General features: G+C 39.8%; 1 protein-coding gene across 33 annotated transcripts in view; it reads left to right on the top strand.

Annotated features, from left to right (window-relative positions):
* Positions 1-21,377, top strand: part of SORBS2 (sorbin and SH3 domain containing 2) — a 370,833-nt gene that overhangs the window by 173,604 nt on the left and 175,852 nt on the right. For 25 of the 33 annotated variants that reach the window (XM_063723752.1, XM_063723753.1, XM_054554820.2 and 22 more), the window contains one exon: positions 7,466-7,605. The gene's annotated coding sequence lies outside the window, so the exon portion shown is untranslated. Of the gene's footprint in view, positions 1-7,465; positions 7,606-21,377 lie in introns of those variants that run through there. The other 8 variants (XM_054554823.2, XM_054554824.2, XM_054554819.2 and 5 more) reach the window with 2 other exon arrangements.

Genomic DNA, 21,377 nt, shown 5'->3' with positions numbered 1-21,377 from the left:
ATAGCTCCTTTCAAATCAATGCAGCAAAGACCAAGCCCTCTCCTACCCCAGGCTTTGACCCCTGCTCTGTAGTCTATGACACACAAAACTCTCCTTATCCCTCCGGTTGACATTACTTGGCTATTTGCCAGAAAATAAGATTGCAAATCTCCAGTCTTCTCAATCAGTGACCATTCATTGTCTGTTTATAACTTATGCATAATATGGCCACAAGAAAGAGTTTCATACCATTGGAATGACTATGGCCTGACCAGGTGGCATGGTTGATGTGTTGCTTTATATCTGCCTGTCTGCTCATAAAACTACATTATAAATAATCACATATGGTTTCAGGTGGTATAACTGCCAGGCAATATATAGACAAATACATAATTCTCTCAATAACCCTAATCAGAAGAAATGTTTATCAGGGACCTCACTCTACCCTAGTAGAGTATCACGTGGTTGGTTGTGAAAAAGGTCTAGGAATATGATATATGAATGCAAGTAACTTGTTTTATTGAAATCTATTTTAGAATAAATGCAAATTAAGATAACAGAACATATTATATCCTGAAGGGAAAAACAAGTGACTCCTGCCTCTTAAGATGGCTTCTAGACCAAATATGTAGCTACAAAGCAATGTTTCAGAGAATCGTCTTGGTTGGAAACAGCCGCTTAATTAGAATACACAATTTTTTGCTTTTTAAGTGATCAGATACTTTTTATTTCACAAGTTCTGATAAATATAGAACCAAAAAATGTACTCTTGTGTTGCTTAATGCCTTAGGCAGAACTTATATAATCATTTACTTATTCAGCAACTACGTATTGGCCCCTACTTAGGGCCAGGCACGAACGCAATACCCGCGGGAGGAATGTAAGTCATGCAAGGGGTAAGCGGGAGCTGATAGGCTAGTGGAGGAGAGGGGCTCCGATCAATTACTCCAACAAATTCAAGCAACTGAGCCCGAATTTAGAAGGAATGAGGAAGGTGATTCTTTACGAGTTAAAAAAAGGGGGTGGCGGGGCTACACTGGTGGAGCAGGGAAGTCCTTCCTGAGCAAGAGACAGTTGAAAGCTGGAGGCTGCATGGCGTTCGCCACTGGGCAGGGAAGGCATTCCCATCAGATTGAGCCAGGCAAGCCAGGGCCCTGCATGAGGCATGGTCCAGGAATGCAAGGGAGGCTGGAGAGGCCAGAGGAAATGGAAGGGAGGCTGGAGAGGCCGGAGGAAATGGAAGGGAGGCTGGAGAGGCTGGAGGCAGTGGAAGGGAGGCTGGAGAGGCCGGAGGCAATGGAAGGGAGGCTGGAGAGACCGGAGGCAATGGAAGGGAGGCTGGAGAGGCCGGAGGCAATGGAAGGGAGGCTGGAGAGGCTGGAGGCAATGGAAGGGAGGCTGGAGAGGCCGGAGGCAATGGCGCTGCGAGGAAGGTGATGGAGATCTGGTCAGAAATGCTGCAGAACACCAGATCGTGCAGGGCCTTCAGTGGGCCACATGGAGAAGGCTTCACAATTTTCATAGCAGATTTAGCGACTGTTGCATATGCTCAATTTCAAATGGAATAGAAATAACAAGAAAAGCTAAGTCATGGTTACATAAACAGCAGAGGTGCTCTTTAAATACACAAAGAATTCAGGCAGCCAGTTTAAAACAAAGTTTCAGGCCGGGCGCCGTGGCTCATGCCTGTAATTCCAGCACTTTGGGAGGCTGAGGTGGGAGGATCACCTCAGGTTAGGAGTGCAAGACCAACCTGACCAACATGGTGAAACCCGTCTCTACTAAAAATACAAAAATTAGCCAGGTGTGGTGGCGCATGTCTGTAATCCCAGCTACTTGGGAGGCTGAGGCAGGAGAATCGCTTGAACCCAGGTGGTGGAGGTTGCAGTGAACCGAGATCACCCCATTGCACTCCAGCCTGGGTGACAGTGAAACTCCATCTCAAAAATAAATGAATAAATAAAAATAAAAATCAATAAACAAAGTTTCAACGAGAAAATTGAGCTTCTAACAAAGGTTTTAAGATATTATTTCTATATAATCTCTTTCAATGATACTCGTCCTTTAACCTTTTGTTAAGATTTTCACCTCACTTGATAAACCTCAATCCCAGATGGTAAAATGACACATGTGATGACAAATCGCTTACTAAAAAGTATTTACTTAACATCAATAACCAGGCAGTAGAAGTCATTGGACGCATGATTTGACTCCTTTCAAACAGTGCCGCCAAAAGGCGTAAATCATGGCAGACTGCTGAATGTAATCCAGACAAGCCCAAGAAAAAGCATAGGTTTAAGAGTCAGTAAGGCGGTTGCAGTCCCATTACTCTGCCTACCTTTCAGGACACAAGTGTAGGGAGCTTGCATGACTGGTCTAAAGTCGCTCAATGTATGGGCTTTAGTTTCCCAGCCCGATGCATGCATGCATTGTTCAGCAGGTGGCATACCATGGGTGAGGTTCCTGTAGATGACCCAACAAATGCTTGCTGCGTGCCCAAAGCTACCAGATATCCTTATTTTTCTTGCATATGCTTCACTTTGTTGAGTGTGGTTGAAGCAGACAAGCATAAGAGATGTTACTCCAGGCCAGGTGCGGTGGCTCACACCTGTAATCCCAGCACTTTGGGAGGCCGAGGCGGGTGGATCACCTGAGGTCAGGAGCTCGAGACCAGCCTGACCAACATGGAAAAACCCCATCTCTACTAAAAATACAAAATTAGCCGGGTGTGGTGGTGCATGCCTGTAATCCCAGCTATTCGCGAGGCTGAGGCAGGAGAATTATTTGAACCTGGGAGGTAGAGGTTGCGGTGAGCTGAGATTGTGCTATTGCACTCCAGCCTGGGCAACAAGAGCAAAACTCCGTCTCAAAAAAAAAAAGATGTTACTCTACTTAGTCTAGCCTCCGTTTTGCTTACGACGTGCTTGACTTCACTTCCCTGTCCATCCCCATCCCTTCTTGTAGTCAGCATTAGCTGATTTCTATAGGAGAGTCTGACTGCTGTTTCAATATGTCTTTGAAACTCACGCCAGTGTTTCAGATGGTCTTGCTGCCTCGCCCTAAGCACTAAAATATTTGACTAAGAGAATGACACATTGTTCTCCTGGGATATTAGACAATGCCACTAGAATGACAGGGGCCAGGGAGGCCTCTAAACATCTATAGCACAACTCACTTTTCAAAGGACTGCAGGGGTAAAGAATGTTCTCTAGAAAACAATACTCATGGGAAAACTACATTTACTTCCTTCCTACTGGGATCCTCTCAAATAATAGGAAGCGATGAGGAATCAATTGAGAATTCTGTGCTCTCTTGGGAAAAAAGTTTAAAACAACAAAGAAACCCTCTAAATATACGTGTTCAAAAACTCATGCCCATGAAAGTCCTTGGAAATCACCACAGTATCTTTAAAAAATTATTAAATTTAGCCACATATGGAAATCTGCACAGTTTTTCAAATATATTTTGATTATTTAACCAACATTCATATACAATTTACAAAGCAGCAGATTTTTCCATGGCTGTTTCAAATAACAATTTTCACCCTCACAACAACCCAATAAAAAAAGGTCTCATTACAGAGGAGGAAACTGAGGTATGGGGAGGCCAAGTAAGTGACCTGCAGCCACAGCAATGCGTAAGCGGCAGGATGAGGATTCGAACCCAGGCACCCTGACTCCAGACTCTCTACTCTAAGTGTTATGCACTTTTAAAACTTTTCTGAAAGGATCAACCAAGAAAGTGAGAAGCAAAGCTGCAGATGGTCTCTGCATATAGAATTGGAAGTTTTAAATGTCACCAGCATGAGCCCAGATTCTTATAGTGAGGATTTTATTTTTACCAAGCTCTGTGAAACACACAACGCTCAGGTGCCGCCTGAAAATGTGAGAAGTCATTTGGCAAACTAATGAGGTTATTCAGACATGCTCTTAAAGTTGGCATGCTCATTTATTTAAGGCCGGAACAGAGGTGTAGTGAATAACGGAAGGCCTCTCTACTCCAAAATATGGGTCTTTCTCACCAGTTCTAACAATTGTAGAGTTATTTGGGTTAACAAGATCCTCTTTTGGGATGTAAATACCCTCTAATATGGTTTGATCTGTGTCAACTATGTCTCAATGATGTACAAATGATCTAGATCCTGGCCTTTCCACCAGTCTGATGGGACTCTCAGTGCTTGCTTTAATCTGGAATCAGCTGTTCACGTGTGCAGATGCTCGAGTCACATCCAGAGTCATTAAATCTGACTCTCTAGGGGCGGGGCCGGGGTACTGTTGTTTGTAAAAATTTACCTTATATTCACCCAGGGATGACAGACACTACTTCAGATCAATTTCTCTCAAGTTTCAACATGTTTACGCGCAGCCCGGGGATGTTGTGAAAATGCACATACCGGCTAAGTAGGTCTGGGTGGGGCCTGAGGTTTTGCGTGTCTAACAAGATCCTAAGTGATGACGTTGATGTTGGTCCGTGGACTACTTTTTTAAGAAGCAAGGCCCAGCACCAGTGGTTTTCAAAGTGAGGTCAAGAATCACCCGGGAATTTGTTAGGGATGCAGAATTTCAGGCCCCGCCAGACCTACTGAATCAGACGCTCTGGGGTGGACCCAGCAATCTGTTTTTACGAAGCTTCCGGGTCAGTGATGCTAACTACCTTTCGAGAACTATCGGCCTGCATGGCACTGCCCAGTAGAAATAGAATGCAAGTCACATAGGTAATTTTAAATTAGCTAGCAGTCAGATTTGAAAAAGTAGAAAAGAAGTGAAATTAATTTTAGCAAAATATCCTATTTAACACACTATGTCCAAAATACTGTCATTTCAACACATAATATAAAAATTAATGTCATCATTTACATTCTTTTTTCAACATGTAGTCAATATAAAAATCACATGATAGTTTACATGTTTTAGGAAGAGAAAACATTTACTTTAATCTATTTTTATTTGTACAAATTTGTGGGGTACAAGGAGAATTTTGTTACATGGATGGACTGCATAGTGGTAAAGTCACGGATTTAATGAATGTGTCCATCACCTGAATAATGAACATCATACCCATTGAGTAATTTCTCATCATTCACCTTTTTTTTTTGTATAAAGACCTCAAAATCTAGCATGCATTTTACACTTATATGACATCTCAGTTCTGACTAGCCACATTGAGCTCAGTAGCCACATGTAGCCACCATATTGGATAGCAAAGCTTTACACTTACAGCAGAGATGATGGTATTGACTTTCACCAAATGCTTGCTGTGTGTCAGACATTACCCAGTTAAACATTTTATGTGCATTATTCCTATGAGCCCTGTGATAACTCATTATTATCCCTATTTTACACAAGAGTGGGTTATGTTCATCTTTGTTTCCTTAACGCCATAGCTTCTCGAGGAAAGCCAATATTTGAATGCATTTTCCTTTTTGGTATAAACTATTATAAGGAGGAAAAAGAAAAAAACAATTAAAAAATGTGTCTATCTACGGCTAGGCTTCCAATTATTACCAGTAGAATTACCATTCCACATTGAGGCCAAGAGAAACAAATATCCCATGTTAGATTGGCAGGTATTTAAGACATAGTAAAATGTAACCATTTAAAATAAGTGAACAGAAAAATGCTTTATTCTAGAGTGATTTTTTAAAGCCTGGTATACATTTTTAAAACAAAGCTGATCTTATTTATAAAATTCAGATTAGAGATTTCAAAGTTAATTTATAATTTTTTCATTTGAAATACAGTTTTAATTCACTATTTTTAAATAGTACTTGAAGTAGTAGTCATGTAACCCTTTTTTTTTTTTAACATGGCATAATCCTCAGTATTTTCCATAATCTATTTCAGTGTCTTTCTTTAAAGGCAAAGAAAGAATTGAATTTGATATAAGCATCTAGCAACCAACCCTCACATTAATTATAAAATATATCAGGGCATTTTTTTTTTTTTTTTTTTTGAGATGGAGTCTCACTCTGTTGCCCAGGCTGGAGTGCAGTGGTGCGATCTCGGCTCACTGCAACCTCCACCTCCCGGCTTCAAATGATTCTCCTGCCTCAGCCTCCCAAGTAGCTGGGACTACAGGCGCGTTCCATGACATCCTGCTAATTTTTTGCATTTTTATTAGAGATGGGGTTTCACCATGTTAGCCAGGATGGTCTAGATCTCCTGACCTCGTGATCCACCTGCCTCGGCCTCCCAAAGTGCTGGGATTACAGGCCTGAGCCACCGGCAGTTTTTTTATACTGGATTCAGGTTGAAGACTCTCTTTTCATCTCCCGATGGAAAGCCTCTCAGTAGTACTTTCTGACTACTTAAGCATTCTTTTTGTAATGGGGAGTAGGGGATTGAAAAAAAACAGGGATTTCATCTATTGGAATGAAAGCATTCATAAAAATACTTAACTACTTCCTTGGTAGAAAGTAAGTAATTTTCCTCCCTGGTGGTGTTGTAAAGGCACAGTGACTCAATGGAAGCCTGAAGTTGGTCTGATGATGCACAGTATCTTCCTTCATCCACAGTAGAAGGAGATCTCAGTCTTTAGCTGCCATGATGTGAACAATCTCATCATGTGAAAAAGTCTGGAAAATATTTAAAAATTCTGTTTTTATTTATTCTCGCTGCATCTGTGTGCTCTAAACCCCTGAAGGCAAGGACACTTCATTCTGCCCACCACTGTATTCCCAGAGTGCTTGGCTTATAGTAAGCTCTGAAGGGCTCACCAAATAAATATTTGCTGAATGAATGAATGAATACGACTTCTTAATTTTTATTTCTAGAAACAAAATGAAGGCTCAAAGTTTGTCAGTCATTGCCAGTGACCCAACCAGAATGATTTCTTCATTGGCCTGTGGAGGCAGAAGCAGGGGTCACTGTTTGTCTGCCTCATGTCACTGAATGGTCCCCAGTCTCTGCCAATAGATAAGAGATGTCAACGCTTAACCCAGTAGCTTTCAAAAATAGCATAGTTGATGAAACTGGAAATTTAGGTGTGGGCTCTTTTAAGAAATCATTTGTCTTCAATCTTAAGAATAGACTGACAACAGATACTGCTACCAGAGAGCTCTCAACTATTTCTTAAGACCCCCTAGGAAATATCAGAAGAAAAGCCTCCTTCTCAGTAAAGCATAAGTAGGACATCTCGTTTGCAATGAATCAGGTAATTCATTTTGAAAACTTGAGGAGCACTGTGTTTCTTTAAGATTCCAGTCAACTTTGGGTTTGTTTTGTTTTCAATGGTGCTGGCAGTTTTCCTCAAAATTTAAATGAATATTTGCACAATGAACCAAGTTGTTGTGGGTTTCCTGGTTGGTGTTTTTTCCCCCAGAGTGGGGGGTGGCGATCCGGGCAAGGCATTTTCATCCCTTTGCAGACAAGCCCGGCTGCTGTTAATGCTGGAAATAGCTCAAATGCTCTCAGAACAGTAGCACCACCCAGCAGCTGGGATTCTTTCCCTTTCTTATTTGCCTCTCTCTTGCCTTTTTTTCCCTCAGACACTTGGATTGGACTTAATCTTAAACCTCTGGAGTTCAAGACCTTTTAAAAAGGGCTAAATAAACAATCTCTACATGTAAAAGGCCACTGACTCCTGCTTCCTCTGTATAGAGCAACTGTTGAACTCAGCTGCCTGTAGGTAAGATTTTTTGTTCCAGAATTATTTAATTGTTTTCTGATATGTTCATAACTAATGTCTTTAAAATAACTTACTTATAGTGAAAATAATAAGGGGAGTTGTGAACAATTCCCAGGTAAACACTGTGTTCCAGAATACAGCAGGAGCATCTGGGCATTTTTGTGGCTGTAAATTTTAAACTTTGCTTAAAGCTCTCATAATAGTGACCTGCAGTACAGACTTGACTATGACTAAGCCATGGATCAGAGGTCTAATTAAGCCTGATTGCCAGAGCAATGAGAGGGTGTTTCAGACATCATACTTCTGTTGTTTAGACTGCTTTATTTTTAACTTACCAGGGGCATTTAAAAAAAAAAAAAAGAGGAAAAAGATGCAACCATCCACCTGAGTAAAGAGAATATATATAAGTAATTGTTCTTTAAGGGCAATGAGCAAGCCGTATTGTATAATGTTCTCCTTTCATCACCGTTTCGTTCATTGCTCATGTGGAATTAGAGTGGTTGATCTGGGGGATCTGGGGGTTTTGTTTTTGTTATTGTTGTTTTGTATGTTCCTGGCACATTTTAGGGGACAGTTTTGAGGATTCCTTACTAAGCTGACTATCTTTTGCTGGGTACATCTGCTGGCAGGTTTCTCTAATGTGACAATGTGATACTTCGGGTCAGTTTCCGTGGCTCCCCTCTCCCCCTTGTTACGCTTGTACTTGACATTTTGCGAAGTACTTTGATCTGTGGACTTTAACTTCAAACACAGCATTTACTTTGATTGTGGCTATTTACTATGTTCAGTAAAAAGTCTCCTTTTTTTTCCTTTTGGTTTAATGCTTTGATAGCATTTCCTTTAAACAATTTATTGGAGCTTTAGTTTTCCTCACTGATCTGTCTTAGATTTTACTTCTAGAGGGACCCCCAATTGTAAGAAAACTGTTCTCTGGTAAAGTTCTCCCCAACACAGACTTCATGACAGTTCATGACCCCTGTCTGGCAGATGTGTAAGAGCACGCAGCAAATGACAGTGCACAGAGCCCCGCGCTGGCTACCCTGCTGCCTCAGAATCTCTGTGTGCCTTGGGGCCCAACTGGTGCTTTTTAAAAACATGGATGCTGAAATCTTTGGAGTTCAGAGATACTTTTTTTTCAGAAAAGTTTATTGGTATCACAGACCACACATCAAAGGAAAGCATGCATTTTAACTACCTAATGATTGTCTGAGTAACAAAAACAGGAAGAAATAACAAAGAAAGAAAAAGAAAATTAAAATCAAAAGAAAACCAGAAAAAAAAAAAACCCTTAGTAGCCAGAAGTCTGTTTTACGAGTGAAACTTCTGCTGTGTAAGGAATAAGGGATTTCTTAAAAATGTATTTCCTAAAATGGGCAAAACGTAGCACTTACTAGCCATTCAGTCAACTTTGGCATATTCTCTTCATTGTAAAGAAAGCACAAGTGTGTGTGACATTTGTTCCCTTTTTCTTTCCCACCCCAAGCGCAAGGTATTTTCACAGTCCTCAGCCAAATACAGAGTTTGACGTTCCCTGGTGAACGGTCCCTGCGTGTTCTGTTGAAGGTTAGGAATAGAATGAGCCTAATCCTGTCAGGAGACTGTTTAAGTCCCAGTCAAGGACACTAGCTCCTCAGCGCTGACGCAGTCTGCCCCCTGTCCTCTGCACCTTGCTAAGAAGGACAGACGCAAGTGGCCACAGGACAAGTCTCCAAAGGGGCGGAGCTGTGGAGAAAGCTACGGCAGAGATCTCCCTGGATTAGGAGCAGATGCAATCGAATCTCCAGAATTTGGATTTATAGTAGAAAAACCTAGAGATGTTCAGTCTAATCTTTAAATTTCCCAAACCTGGGCATTTCATTGCCACTTTTCCCCTTCAAATCTACATTATAAGAAGCATGTTAATCATCGCATTTATGTGTATGGTTAACATTTTAAATCCTCCGGTTATTTTGAGCCTGGGCTTTGAGGGGGGCCGGGGGGGTGCGTCTAGCTAGAATACTCGCTCCCCCTTAGTACTGGGAAGCCTTGGTCCGCAGGGCTGAGTGCATATGTATTGCTGGAGGTGAGAGTCCAGCAGCAAAATTAAATGGCACCAGGATGAAATCTTTTTGATGAATGGTAGGTGATCATTCCATTCCCAGGCAAGCCATTTTTCCCCTGTTTTGTTTTGTTTTTTCTTTCTGTTTCTCTTCACCCCTTAATTTTATGTTGAAACTTCGGATTGTTTGAATGTGAAACTTCAGGTGAAATCTAGCCCAAGCCACCGAGTTTCACCCAGCTTCCGCATGAAAGAAGTGTTCTACCCAGCCTTGCACGAAACTTGGCCTGTGTTGCCAAAAGTTTCATGAATGTCAGTGAGCCTGGATTTGAAACATAACCCAAGGCCAGGTGACTTCTGGTGACTTTGAGGCTTTATTATATTAGTATAGAAGCTGCTGAACAGGGACAGTCCCATTTCCGCATCTTCTACTGTAGTTTCATGAGGGCACACGTTTTCCCCCAGTAAACTCCCATTTATCTCATGATGTTTGAAAGCCAGGTTCAATCCTAATATGAATGTTTGTAGCCGTGGGATCGAAGCACTGGCAGATAGAGGTCTGCGCTTTAAACTCCAGCAGCCTGAGCTGCAGTGGTGTGAACGTGTTGCTATAATTCAGCTAAAGGAAGAAGTCCCGGGAGAACCATGGAATGCCTTTCTTTGCTTCAATATACCTCTGTGCTCGTGAGGAACAAACAGTAACATTTTGTCCAGGTCTATCCGCTTGACAGTATGCCTTTTGTTCCCTCTCCAAAGGTGGTGTTAAATATATGGGTGGAAAAATAATAAACTTCCAGATATTTTTTTTTCCGCCTGCTCAACTGATATACTCCAAGGGAACATTGCAAGCATTGAGAAGTTCAGTACTGTGGCTGGGAATGTAAGGTATACTGAGAATAAAGGAGCCCTCAGTGAAGGCAGCATCCCTGAGAAAAGCATGGCAACCTAGAGTCGATGTGGGTGTGAACGGTCAGATGGGTCCTGGTTGGGAAGGGGGGTGTGTGTGTGTTTTCTGGGTGGGGGTAGTAGCGAGCAGAGAGGAAAAGGGGTATTTGTAAGCTTTGTTCAGCAAATCTGTCACATCGAAAACAAAAATAATCAAGCCCAGGATCTGAAAACATTCTTTTCTTTTGTAGATCATATAAATTTGTGTTGGCTGAATATTGAATTTTTTTTGTATTATTTTTCTCATTAGAGACACCAAGCGTTAGGATTCCAGGCATAGTAAATAATCTCCAATGAAAATATGACCCATTGGGAGACATAAAATCGTTGCAGATAACTCCCATGAGTCAGTCTCAGGAAGGTCCTCGTGGTTCTCTGGCAGTTATGAAATGTTAAGCCACCCAGGACACTAAGATCTGACTTGTCCTTTTCTTAGTTGGGGGATTTCTAAACTCATGTGAAGAATTTTCATAAAAATGAATGTATGGCCTCACTAAAGATTTAGGCTATCTTTGGTGAGATACATAGATATAGATTTATTATAAAATTAAATTGCCATCAAATTTCATTTTAAAATTTCATAGTCACTTATATATTCAATAAAATAGACTTTCATTAAAGATGTGGTTTGCATTTTAGCAGGTGACATGCAGTGGATGCCCTAGTAGAGAAAGCCTTGGAAAAGCTAGCGATAACACAATTTGGAAGTGCCATATATAGAAGCTGCTTTTTAGCACTGGCTTCACTAGTCATAGTGTAGCATTTATCAGCATATATGATTTTGATAGCCCCAGACTGGTACAATGAGCAGAGGAAAGGAAGATGTTCAAATGGAGGTTCTAGAGAAAATCATTCAGAACCATCCCACAAGGAAGTTCTCACTAACCATATCAAGGTATAAGGAGTTCAGTAGTTTTAAGACATTCATCATCCTTAATAAAACAGAAAAAGGGGAAGGATAGGCTGGGCATGGTGGCTCATGCCTATAACCCCATCACATTGGGAGGCCAAGGCAGGTGGATCACTTGAGGTCAGGAGTTCAAGACCAGCCTGACCAACATGGTGAAACCCCATCTCAACTAAAAAAAAAAAAAAAATGCAAAATTAGCCAGGCATGGTGGTGCACATCTATAATCCCAGCTACTTGGGAGGCTGAAGTGGGAGAATCGCTTGAACCTGGGAGGCGGAGGGTGCAGTGAGCCAAGATCGTACAATTGCACTCCAGCCTGGGCAACAAGAGTGAAACTCTATCTCAAAAAAAAAAAAAAAAGAAAAAAAAGAAAAAAAAAAGGAAAGGATAAAAATGCCAGGGAAAGGATTTAAAAAAAATTAAAAATTGAGAATCAACACCAAGCTAGTTATGTGCAAATGTTTCTCTAAATCATTAAAAATCTTATTTCAAGAAGACTTCATTTGTCATTTAAGAATGCAAAAATCAGTGCTTTAGAAATCTTTTTGTGCTTAATTGACTGTCAGAAAAAAATGGAGTCCATATAATATTTATTTCTCAAGGATATATTATTACAGTCTAAATTTACATATACAATGTACTTGTTTTATTTTTTTAAAAATCAGTGTTTGATCAGGACATGATGACAGAAAACAGTAATAGCAGTAGTCTCCCCTTTGCAGTAGAGCAAAGAGGATTATTTATCATAAGCAGATTAAACAATCATTTCTAGAAGTCTGCATTCTCTAACCAAGTTTTTGTTAGTTATTTGGATATTATGTTTTTCTCTGAAATAAGAAGTAGTAGAGCCTGAGCATCTCTACTCTAAAAGTCTGAAATCCAAAATGTTCCAAAATCTGAAACGTTTTGAGCACCAATATGATGCCACAGTTGGACAATGAGGATGACATTAACACTGCAGAAAATGTGCATACAGATGCCACAGTGACAATGTGATGGGTTAATTGAAGGACTAGAGCAGAGGGCATTCGTAACAGAATGAGCAGTCATGTCCATTTAGAAACTCAAAGAGAGACTTCTAAGACAAAAATCGCTGTTAATGAGGCAGATGACGCTGGAGAGAACATTTTAAAAGCCATCCTACTCGGGAGGCTGAGGCAGGAGAATCACTTGAAACTGGGAGGCGGAGGTTGCAGTGAGCCGAGATCGTGCCACTGCACTCTAGCCTGGGTGACAGGGCGAGATTTCGTTTCAAAAAAAAAAAAAAAAATGCCATCCGGCAGAATGCCTCCTCATTTCTTAGAGGACCCGCTTCATGATCTGTCAACTGCTTCAGATGTTTCTTATCACCTAAAAAAGAAAAAAAATACAGTGTACAGTGGCCTTTTACTCAAAACAGCATCATAGGTGGCAACTGAAAGCCTGCATTGTTTGTTGCTGCTGTTGTCTAACAGCTGATAAAAGAAAACGGTCTTGTTCCTGTGCTGCTCAGTTACCTAAACACATTATTTTTCACTGTATTAATAGTATGTATTTTTACTGTTTAAAAAATAGTGGTATTAGGCCGGGCACAGTGGCTCACACCTATAATCCCAGCACTTTCGGAGGCCAAGGCAGGTGGATCACCTGAGGTCGGGAGTTCGAGACCAGCCTGACCAACATGGAGAAACCCCATCTCTACTAAAAATACAAAATTAGCCGGGCATGGTGATGCATGCCTGTAATCCCAGCTAGTCAGGAGGCTGAGGCAGGAGAATTGCTTGAACCTGGGAGGCAGAGGTTGCCATGAGCCGAGATGGTGACACTGCACTCCAGCCTGGGCAACAAGAGCAAGACTCTCTCTCAAAAAAAAAATAGCAGTATTTTCTACTGTTAAGTACTCATGTCTGAGTAAGAGCAGGAAAATGATTGCTTAGTGGTAACAATAAATTCAGTCAGGAATGATGGTGATGCCAAACAACACCAGATTTTCCATGTGGGTGGCTGAGATGTTGATGCCTTTGCTTTCTGATGGTTCAGTTACACAAACTTCGTTTTATGCACAAAATTATTAAAAACATTGTATAAAATTATCTTCAGGCTATTTGGATACAGTACACATAACATAAGTGAATTTTGCATTTAGATCTGTGTCCTGTCCCCAAGATAACTCATGATGGATATGCAAATATTCCAAAATCTGAAAAAATCTGAAATCCAAAATGCATCTCTAGTCTCCCATGTGCTTTTGACTTATACCCATCATTTTAAGGGTTGACTTTTTTTTTTTCCTGGCACTACAAGATGCTCCCGCATCATTTTGTATATTTCATGTCCCAGTCCTAAAATCAATTATTTCTTCAAGGAGCTCTGGTTACTTTTATTGAAAAATGGTATCAGTAATCAAGACCAGGGCATCCATTTTTAATTTTGAATGTGATCTTATTGGCCACTTATTTTTTTCACTTGAAGAAAATTTTCTTTTTGTGTATGGAATTTCACTCTGTAGCTGACAATACCTTGATCTGGTGTATAAAGATAACCTTTCTTGCTTTTCAGAAGAACAGGCCACGTGTTGCCCTTGCATACTCCCATTTCCCTTACTTTGAAACAAATTCAATTAAATATGATCAAATTTGCTTTTTTTTTTTTTTTTTTTTTTGAGACAGAGTATCACTCTGTCGCCCAAGCTGGAGTGCTGTGGTGCAATCTCGGCTCACTGCAACCTCTGCCTCCCAGGTTCAAGTGATTCTCGTGCCTCAGCCTCCTGAGTAGCTGGGATTACAGGCACGTGTCACCATGCAAGCTAATTTTTGTGCTTTTAGAAGAGACAGGGTTTCACCATGTTGCCCAGGCTGGTCTCATAGTCCAGACCTCAAGTAATCCACCCACCTCGGCCTTCCAAGATGCTGGGATTACAGGTGTGAGCCACTGCACTTGGCCAAATTCGTTTTATATTGTTAGTTTTGGTGAGAGATTCAAAGCCTTTGATATGGTCTTAAAATGCAATCTTAAAAGATAGAAATCAGTTGTTTCTTCCTTAAATAGATGGAGAACATTGTGCATTATTTAAAATATGATCAGTCTAGGCCCTTCAATGAACATGGGATTCTGTTACCAAGCCTTGTACGTACTGTGTGCAAGGAGCCGTGCCACATGCAGATGAACAGTCTGGTAGGAGAGCTGGGCACATACACCTGGATATAACACTCTGCAAAAGAAGATGGGCAATGTGAAGTCCTCCAGAACTCTAGGAGCTCAGAGCTGGAATTGGGAGCTGGGCGTATATTGTACTAGAAAATCAATGCTATCATCACAAAGGAAAAGCTGTACTGGAATTAGGATTTTGGTTTGGATAAGAGGGTATTCAAATCGCAGAAGGTGATGGAGAGCAAAGACCCAGAGGAGAGAAAACTCAGGACTCACAGAATATTTAGGTCCCATGCAAAGCCCCTGGGAAGGTGCATCGAGTTTGTGTTTAGTTATTGAGAACAAATGTCTCATCATCAGGCTCATGTGTTAGTAATACTGCTGAGCAATGTTCAAGGTGATTAGAGAAATGAAATGCTGGACAGACCCTGTTACACGGATGTAACTGAGAAGAAGAGGACAAAGACGAGAGTAGTCGAAATAAGATAAGACCAACCGGTGCAGAGACCGAGGCCTCAGGGCAGTTCAGTACTGCCCTCTGTATCTAGACTTTGTCCTAGAAAGTAAAACTTACCTGTAAAATAATTGCACTTATAATTTTATTTAGTGCTCAGTATTATCAGAGATGAAAGGTTGTGTTTTTATTATTTCATCAAATGCATAGCTCTTTCATTTTCTCTCTTTTTTTTTTTTTTTTTTTTGAGACGGAGTCTCACTCTGTCGCCCAGGCTGGAGTGCAGTGGCGCGATCTCGGCTCTCTGCAAGCTCCGCCTCCCGGGTTCGCACCATTCTCCTGCCTCAGCCTCCAAGTAGCTGGGACTACAGGCGTCCGCCACCACACCCGGCTCATTTTTTGTATTTTTTTTTGTTTTGTTTTTTTTTTTTAGTAGAGACGCGGTTTCATGTTAGCCAGGATGGTCTCGATCTCCTGACCTCGTGATATGCCCGCCTCGGCCTCCCAAAGTGCTGGGAATACAGGCGTGAGCCACGGCGCCCGGCCAGCTCTTTCATTTTCAATAAAACACAAGAAAATCATTGGTCCAGGCAATGAAGGAGACATTTCAAATCCTAAGTTTTGACTTTCTGTACTTCACTGAGAGAAAAACAAGCACGAGAGGTGAAGATTACAAAGACATGAGTGTGCCAATAGTATAATGAGCCAAATGTTAGGACGAGGCTGGTTGAAATAACCTGTCGGCATACCGAAAAGAATCGGGTTAGGAAATTGACACAGTTTTAAAAAAAAATTTTAAGACCAAGTTGATATTAGAAAGGATAGAATAGAAACATTCATCTCTTGTTCTCAAATAAATCTATGCCTGAAAAAAAAAGAGATTGAATTTAACTTAATAGAAAAACACACGTACAGCATGTATTTTTAAGGCGCTGCATGTTGGCTACTGTGACCCCTGGAATATGCTGGTCCAAGTACAACTCTGAATTGGTTTAATGCTAGATCTTGACATGCCCTCAACTCAGTGGTACTTCTTTAGTTCAGTTTTGCAAACCTAAAAAATTCCGTAGGTATTGAATTTAGCTCCACATGGTATCCAGAAGTTTTGTGTTTGTTTGAACTGAACTTTGAAATATTTCAAAACTATGTAACACTCAAGTTTTAGAACAAATTGTTAATTTTCAAAACACTCAAGAATGTTGAAAAGTTACATATGGCTATATTTTGTGTGAATTTAATGAATATACAATTAAATGTGGTTTTCAAATATAACTTTGATCTGTAGATCTATAGTATTTTCTATTTCACATGTATCTTTTTTACCATAAGAATATTCACTTTTAAAACAAAAACGGTTGAAGACCGTGGTTAAGAATGGGAGACTATCCGAAACCCAATATGGCCATCTAAATGTACGTGAGATGAGAAAGCCCATCCTTGTGGTCTCAGCAGAGCCAAGTGTTGGAAGGTGTGGCCTGGTACACCAGATAGTTCATTTCATGTGCGCATCTATGAGTAGGCCCATAGTGAAGGGACTCAGCCGGGAATTGTTGGAGATCAAGATGGAGGTTCGGTGCAAATTCAAGAAGGATGTCAGATGTCAGACTAAGGGATCCACGCCTCATTCTGAAGTAGAAAATGGTTTTTCCCTCTGTTTGAAAAGGACAGTAAAGCACTCCCTTTTGGAGAAAGCTTACAGAGTAACATCTCTTAGCGGCAGAAATTCGATGTTCTCTATAAAAATTGTATTTCTGACATCAAATTAAATCATTAAAATTTTATTTTTATATCTACTATGACTATTTTTATTCAAGGCAGAATAAGACAAAAATTAAGCGTAAACAAGTTTATAAAGTTTGTACTGATGTAATAGAAGACTGGCTTATGATGGAAAACTAAAAAAACAAGTAAAAATGAAAAACCGAGTGAAAAGGTAAATTCAGAGGTAGACTTTTTTTGTGGAAAAAGTAATAAAATACTACAACTTTTTTGTGGTAAAAAAATTGATGATGCCTACTTGTCTACATACAAAATATATTTTATTTTGTGTTTGAGCATCTTTAAGAATTAATGGATGTATTTCATGTTTGGAAATTAATTTAGAATTGGCACACACGTGTTTTTTGTCTCACATGGTAAGCTCCATCTCTTAATAACCACAGCTTGTAAAAACTTGTCTGAAATCAAAGTGATAATTTTTATGCAAAGGTGAGAAAGCTTGATTGCAGTGAGATTTTTATCCCCTTACAGTTTTTTATGTATTTTGGATCTCAAAATTAAAAAACATTTAATGTTAAAAATCATTTGTGTCCACACCATAATTTTATATGTTCACATGTATAATTTTTCTAATCAATATTCTGAAATACTTAATAAAAGCACAGGTGTAAAAACATTTGGCAGAAGACCATTTGGTATGTTTAACTCTCAGCTGTGCTTATTAATTTAAGAATTATCTAACATACAAATCAGAAAGGAAGGAAATGAGGAATTCACTAGTAAAACCAAATAGTGTTTTAGGTGACCATAGATAACTACTTTTAATGCCTAAAGCAATTTCATTTTCATTGAATAAAATATTTTCATGAGGATCTTTTTATATTGCTTCAATCATTTATTTATTGAAGACATTTCACCATCATATATGAATCATATGAGTTTTGTGGTTTAAAACTTTACATTCTGACTATAGATCAGTCTGAATCAGTGCAGAAAAAAAATTGATGAAACCCAACACAGGCTTTCAAGACAAAAACTCACAACCAGACAAAGGAAGGAATCACTTTAACCTTAAAAAGAGTATTCGTTAAAAACCTACATCATCATAATGTAAAGAAATATATGGACTGATAAATATTACATTCAGATACTGGTTACCTCTGGAGGTAGGAAGGTGCTTTCAATTAGAGACATGCACAGCAGGCTTTAACTGAATTAGTATCTTCTATTTTAAGATAAATGATGAGTACACGGACATTTGTTATATTATTCTCTTTATCATTTGAACGACTGAATAAAGACCTGCATTAAAACATCTTTCCCTCTATTTGCTATTTCTTAAATTTAAGATAAATTCTACATAGGAAGTAAATTGTAAATATCTTTCACAGCTGCTAACATTGAGGAACTATGTAAAACAAATACATTACTTAAAGCAGCCCAAATTTTCTGAAAATTTATCATAGATAGTATAATGTTTGGCCTATACTTCCATATTTTTTGTCTAGGGCTCAAAACTTCTATAAATGGTGAATTCAAAGAGAAAATGAATTTAGTTCCTTAGCAGACAAACATCTTTTGTAAACTTACATTCAAGATGGTTTTTGTAGTGTGTATCTTTTTGTATGGCATTTTTATAAATCTGATGTTTACTCTTTAAATTATCAAATAGTTTGTCATTATGTTTTATGAAAATTTATAATGGGCTTTGAATCTAGCAGTGAATACATTATCTTAACCTCTTTAACATTGGTTTTGGGTCAACAGGTTGGGAAGAAAGGATTTCTGTTTTAAGAGAATTTATGTAATAAATGTATGAAAAGTGAGTAAAACAGACAAGCAGTCCTCTCAGTTGCCACAGGTCTATGGAGAGCAGTGATATGGCTGGATGTGCTTGAGTTTCCTGTTAACACGATACCAGGCAAAATGGGACTACCTGTTTTTAATACAAAGACTTCATTCTGTAGCTTATATATTTCTTATAATTTAATTTATTCAGAAAAACTTATATACACACAGCTTTTCCTTAATAATATTTACACTTCCTTAATGTTATTGGAAAAACCAGTGACTTTTCATTACCATTTGGCAGGAACCCGTGCTTAATTTTGAGGATCTTTATTCCAATTTTTTCTATTTGTTTTATCCATAGACTCATTCCAATATGCTAAAATGTGAAAGCTGGTAGACATCACTATCTTTTTAAGAGTTTTGACAAAATGGATGATATTGAATAATTTTTCTTTACAAGTAATTTCACATGTAATCTGAAAATTCAGTGCAAGCCAAAAGTCTTTATAATTTTAAATCATTAAGTTCAAAGAAAAGATGGTTTCTATGTTTCTAGGTGTAAGGAAGGCAAAATTATACCTCTACTCTGTTAGGGTTTGTTAGGGGATAGGGGCGCGTGGGTGTTGTGCCTGAGAATTAAATTGACATAAGACAGATCCACAGGAGAAAAACGTACAGATTTATTTAATGTAAGTTTATGTGGCATGAAAACCTTCAGAATTTGTGAAGACCCAAAGATGCAGTTTGCATTGACCACTTATATAAGGAATTAGACAAAGAGCAGTAAATTGCAGAAATGTGATGAGGTGGGGGGTCGGGGGCTTGGGCCACGGCAGGTGATTGGAGGAGAATGGCTGGGAAGGAAGGGCCAGTATAGCAGGTGGTACAGGTTTCCCTCAGCCTCAGCTTCCGGTCCTTGCCCATAGGAATCAGGCCTCCCTCCTGGCCATGGGAGGGCATCTTTCACATGGGAATGTCATCTTCTGCTTTTCAGAAACAGAAGGAAGGTCAGAGTGATCTTCTTGCACCTGAACTTTTTTTTTTTTTTTTTTTTTGGGACAGAGTCTCTCTATGTCACCGAGGCTGGGGTGCAATGGCGCAATCTCGGCTCACTGCAACCTCCGCCTCCCGGGTTCAAGTGATTCTCCTGCCTCAGCCTCCTGAGTAGCTGGGATTACAGGCACCTGCCACCACACCCAGCTAATTTTTGTATTTTTAGTAGAGACGGGGTTTCACCATGTTGGCCAGGCTGGTCTCGAACTCCTGACCTCAGGTGATCCACCCACTTCAGCCGCCCAAAGTGCTGCGATTACAGGCGTGAGCCACCGCGCCCGACCTCACCTGCTTTTTCTTAAATGCCTTTAACTAAAAATACTGAATATGCCAGAGTGGTGTATTTTGGGATGCCATGTTCTTAACTCCTTCATAAGTAAAGTTCATGAAAGCATATAAATATATTTAAATAATAATAAACACACTGAGAGAAATGACACAAAAAATAATTTTGAATTTTCTCATGTCATTGTTACTAAAGCTGAGAAACCAGATATTACATAAGTAACATAAAGCGATATTTGGAAACAAATGTGGAGACAAGTCTTTTAGATTACTGGCATTACATGCTGCTGACTCTCGCATCTTCATGAAATCTGTTTCCCTTTGCCTTCTGTGACACTGGAAGCTTCTGATTTACCTTCGGTCTCTCTGATTACATCTTCTGAATTCCACCTACAGGTGCCTTTTTTTTTTTGCCCGACCTTAAAGTTACTCCCTCGGGTTCTGTCCCTCTCGTCTAAATCTCCATAATCTTCCCTGAGTTCACCTGTTTCCTCCTTCATCATAATCCCTAAACCTATGTCTCTATCCCTGATCTCTTGTGAAAGTTCCAGACTCACATTTCCAAGAAGCTAGTGAACATTTCCTTTGAATGCCTTCTGAGTACCTCAAATTCAATGCGTCTAAAACTCACTTTCCAACTCCCACCCCGCTCTTCCTTCCCAGGGCTGGATCTTGACGATGGTGCCACCCAGTTACTGAGAATTAGAATCTTAGACAAGCATTCGAATTTTTCTTCATACCAACTTAGTCCCTACTCATTGATTCTACCTACATACACGTCTTCAGTATCACTCCTTTCCTAGTTCACAGGCTATTGCAACATCCTTGACTAGGATTTCTCAGTAGTATCCTGACTACACTTTACATCCATTCTCTCTGCCTTCCATGTAACCCCTTGTAGCTGAGTTATCTTGCCAAAATAAATCAGCTTTGCATGTAGACTTCCCATCTACCAAACTTCTATTACATAGCAAGTTGTGCACTTTGCTGTCTGCTGAGGTTTTAAGGATCAGGAAACATAATTGTGTCAACCAATGAAGGTAAATTCAGTGCATTGTGTTTAGACATAAATAGCCCTGTGTTTTCAAAGATAAAAGGCAGGGCTGGCAACATTTCCAGATTCCTTAGTAAGGAAAGGGTGTGGCTCACTGCTGGGCATGGAACTCAGATTCAATGTCAGCCCTGCTACTAACCTCAAAGAACCCTTTTCCTCAGATTTTCTTTCGGACACAATGTTCACAAATCACTTGCTTCGTTGTCACTTACTCCTAATTTCCTTCGTTTCTGATTCACATATAAGATCATTCTTCTCCAATTAATAAGCACAACAGTCATTTGTTGAGAGCCTACTCAAGACTCTGTACTGGCCTCCGTGACAGTCACTGGGAGCATAGCCTTTCTCCAATGACATCACCATGAGCATCCACTCTAAAAATGCAGGTGAATTT

The sequence above is a fragment of the Pongo abelii genome, chromosome 3 (assembly GCF_028885655.2).
Source record: "Pongo abelii isolate AG06213 chromosome 3, NHGRI_mPonAbe1-v2.0_pri, whole genome shotgun sequence".
NCBI classification, from domain to species: domain Eukaryota; kingdom Metazoa; phylum Chordata; class Mammalia; order Primates; family Hominidae; genus Pongo; species Pongo abelii.
Note: the sequence above shows the minus strand (reverse complement) of the source record. Positions and strands in the feature narration are given on the sequence as shown.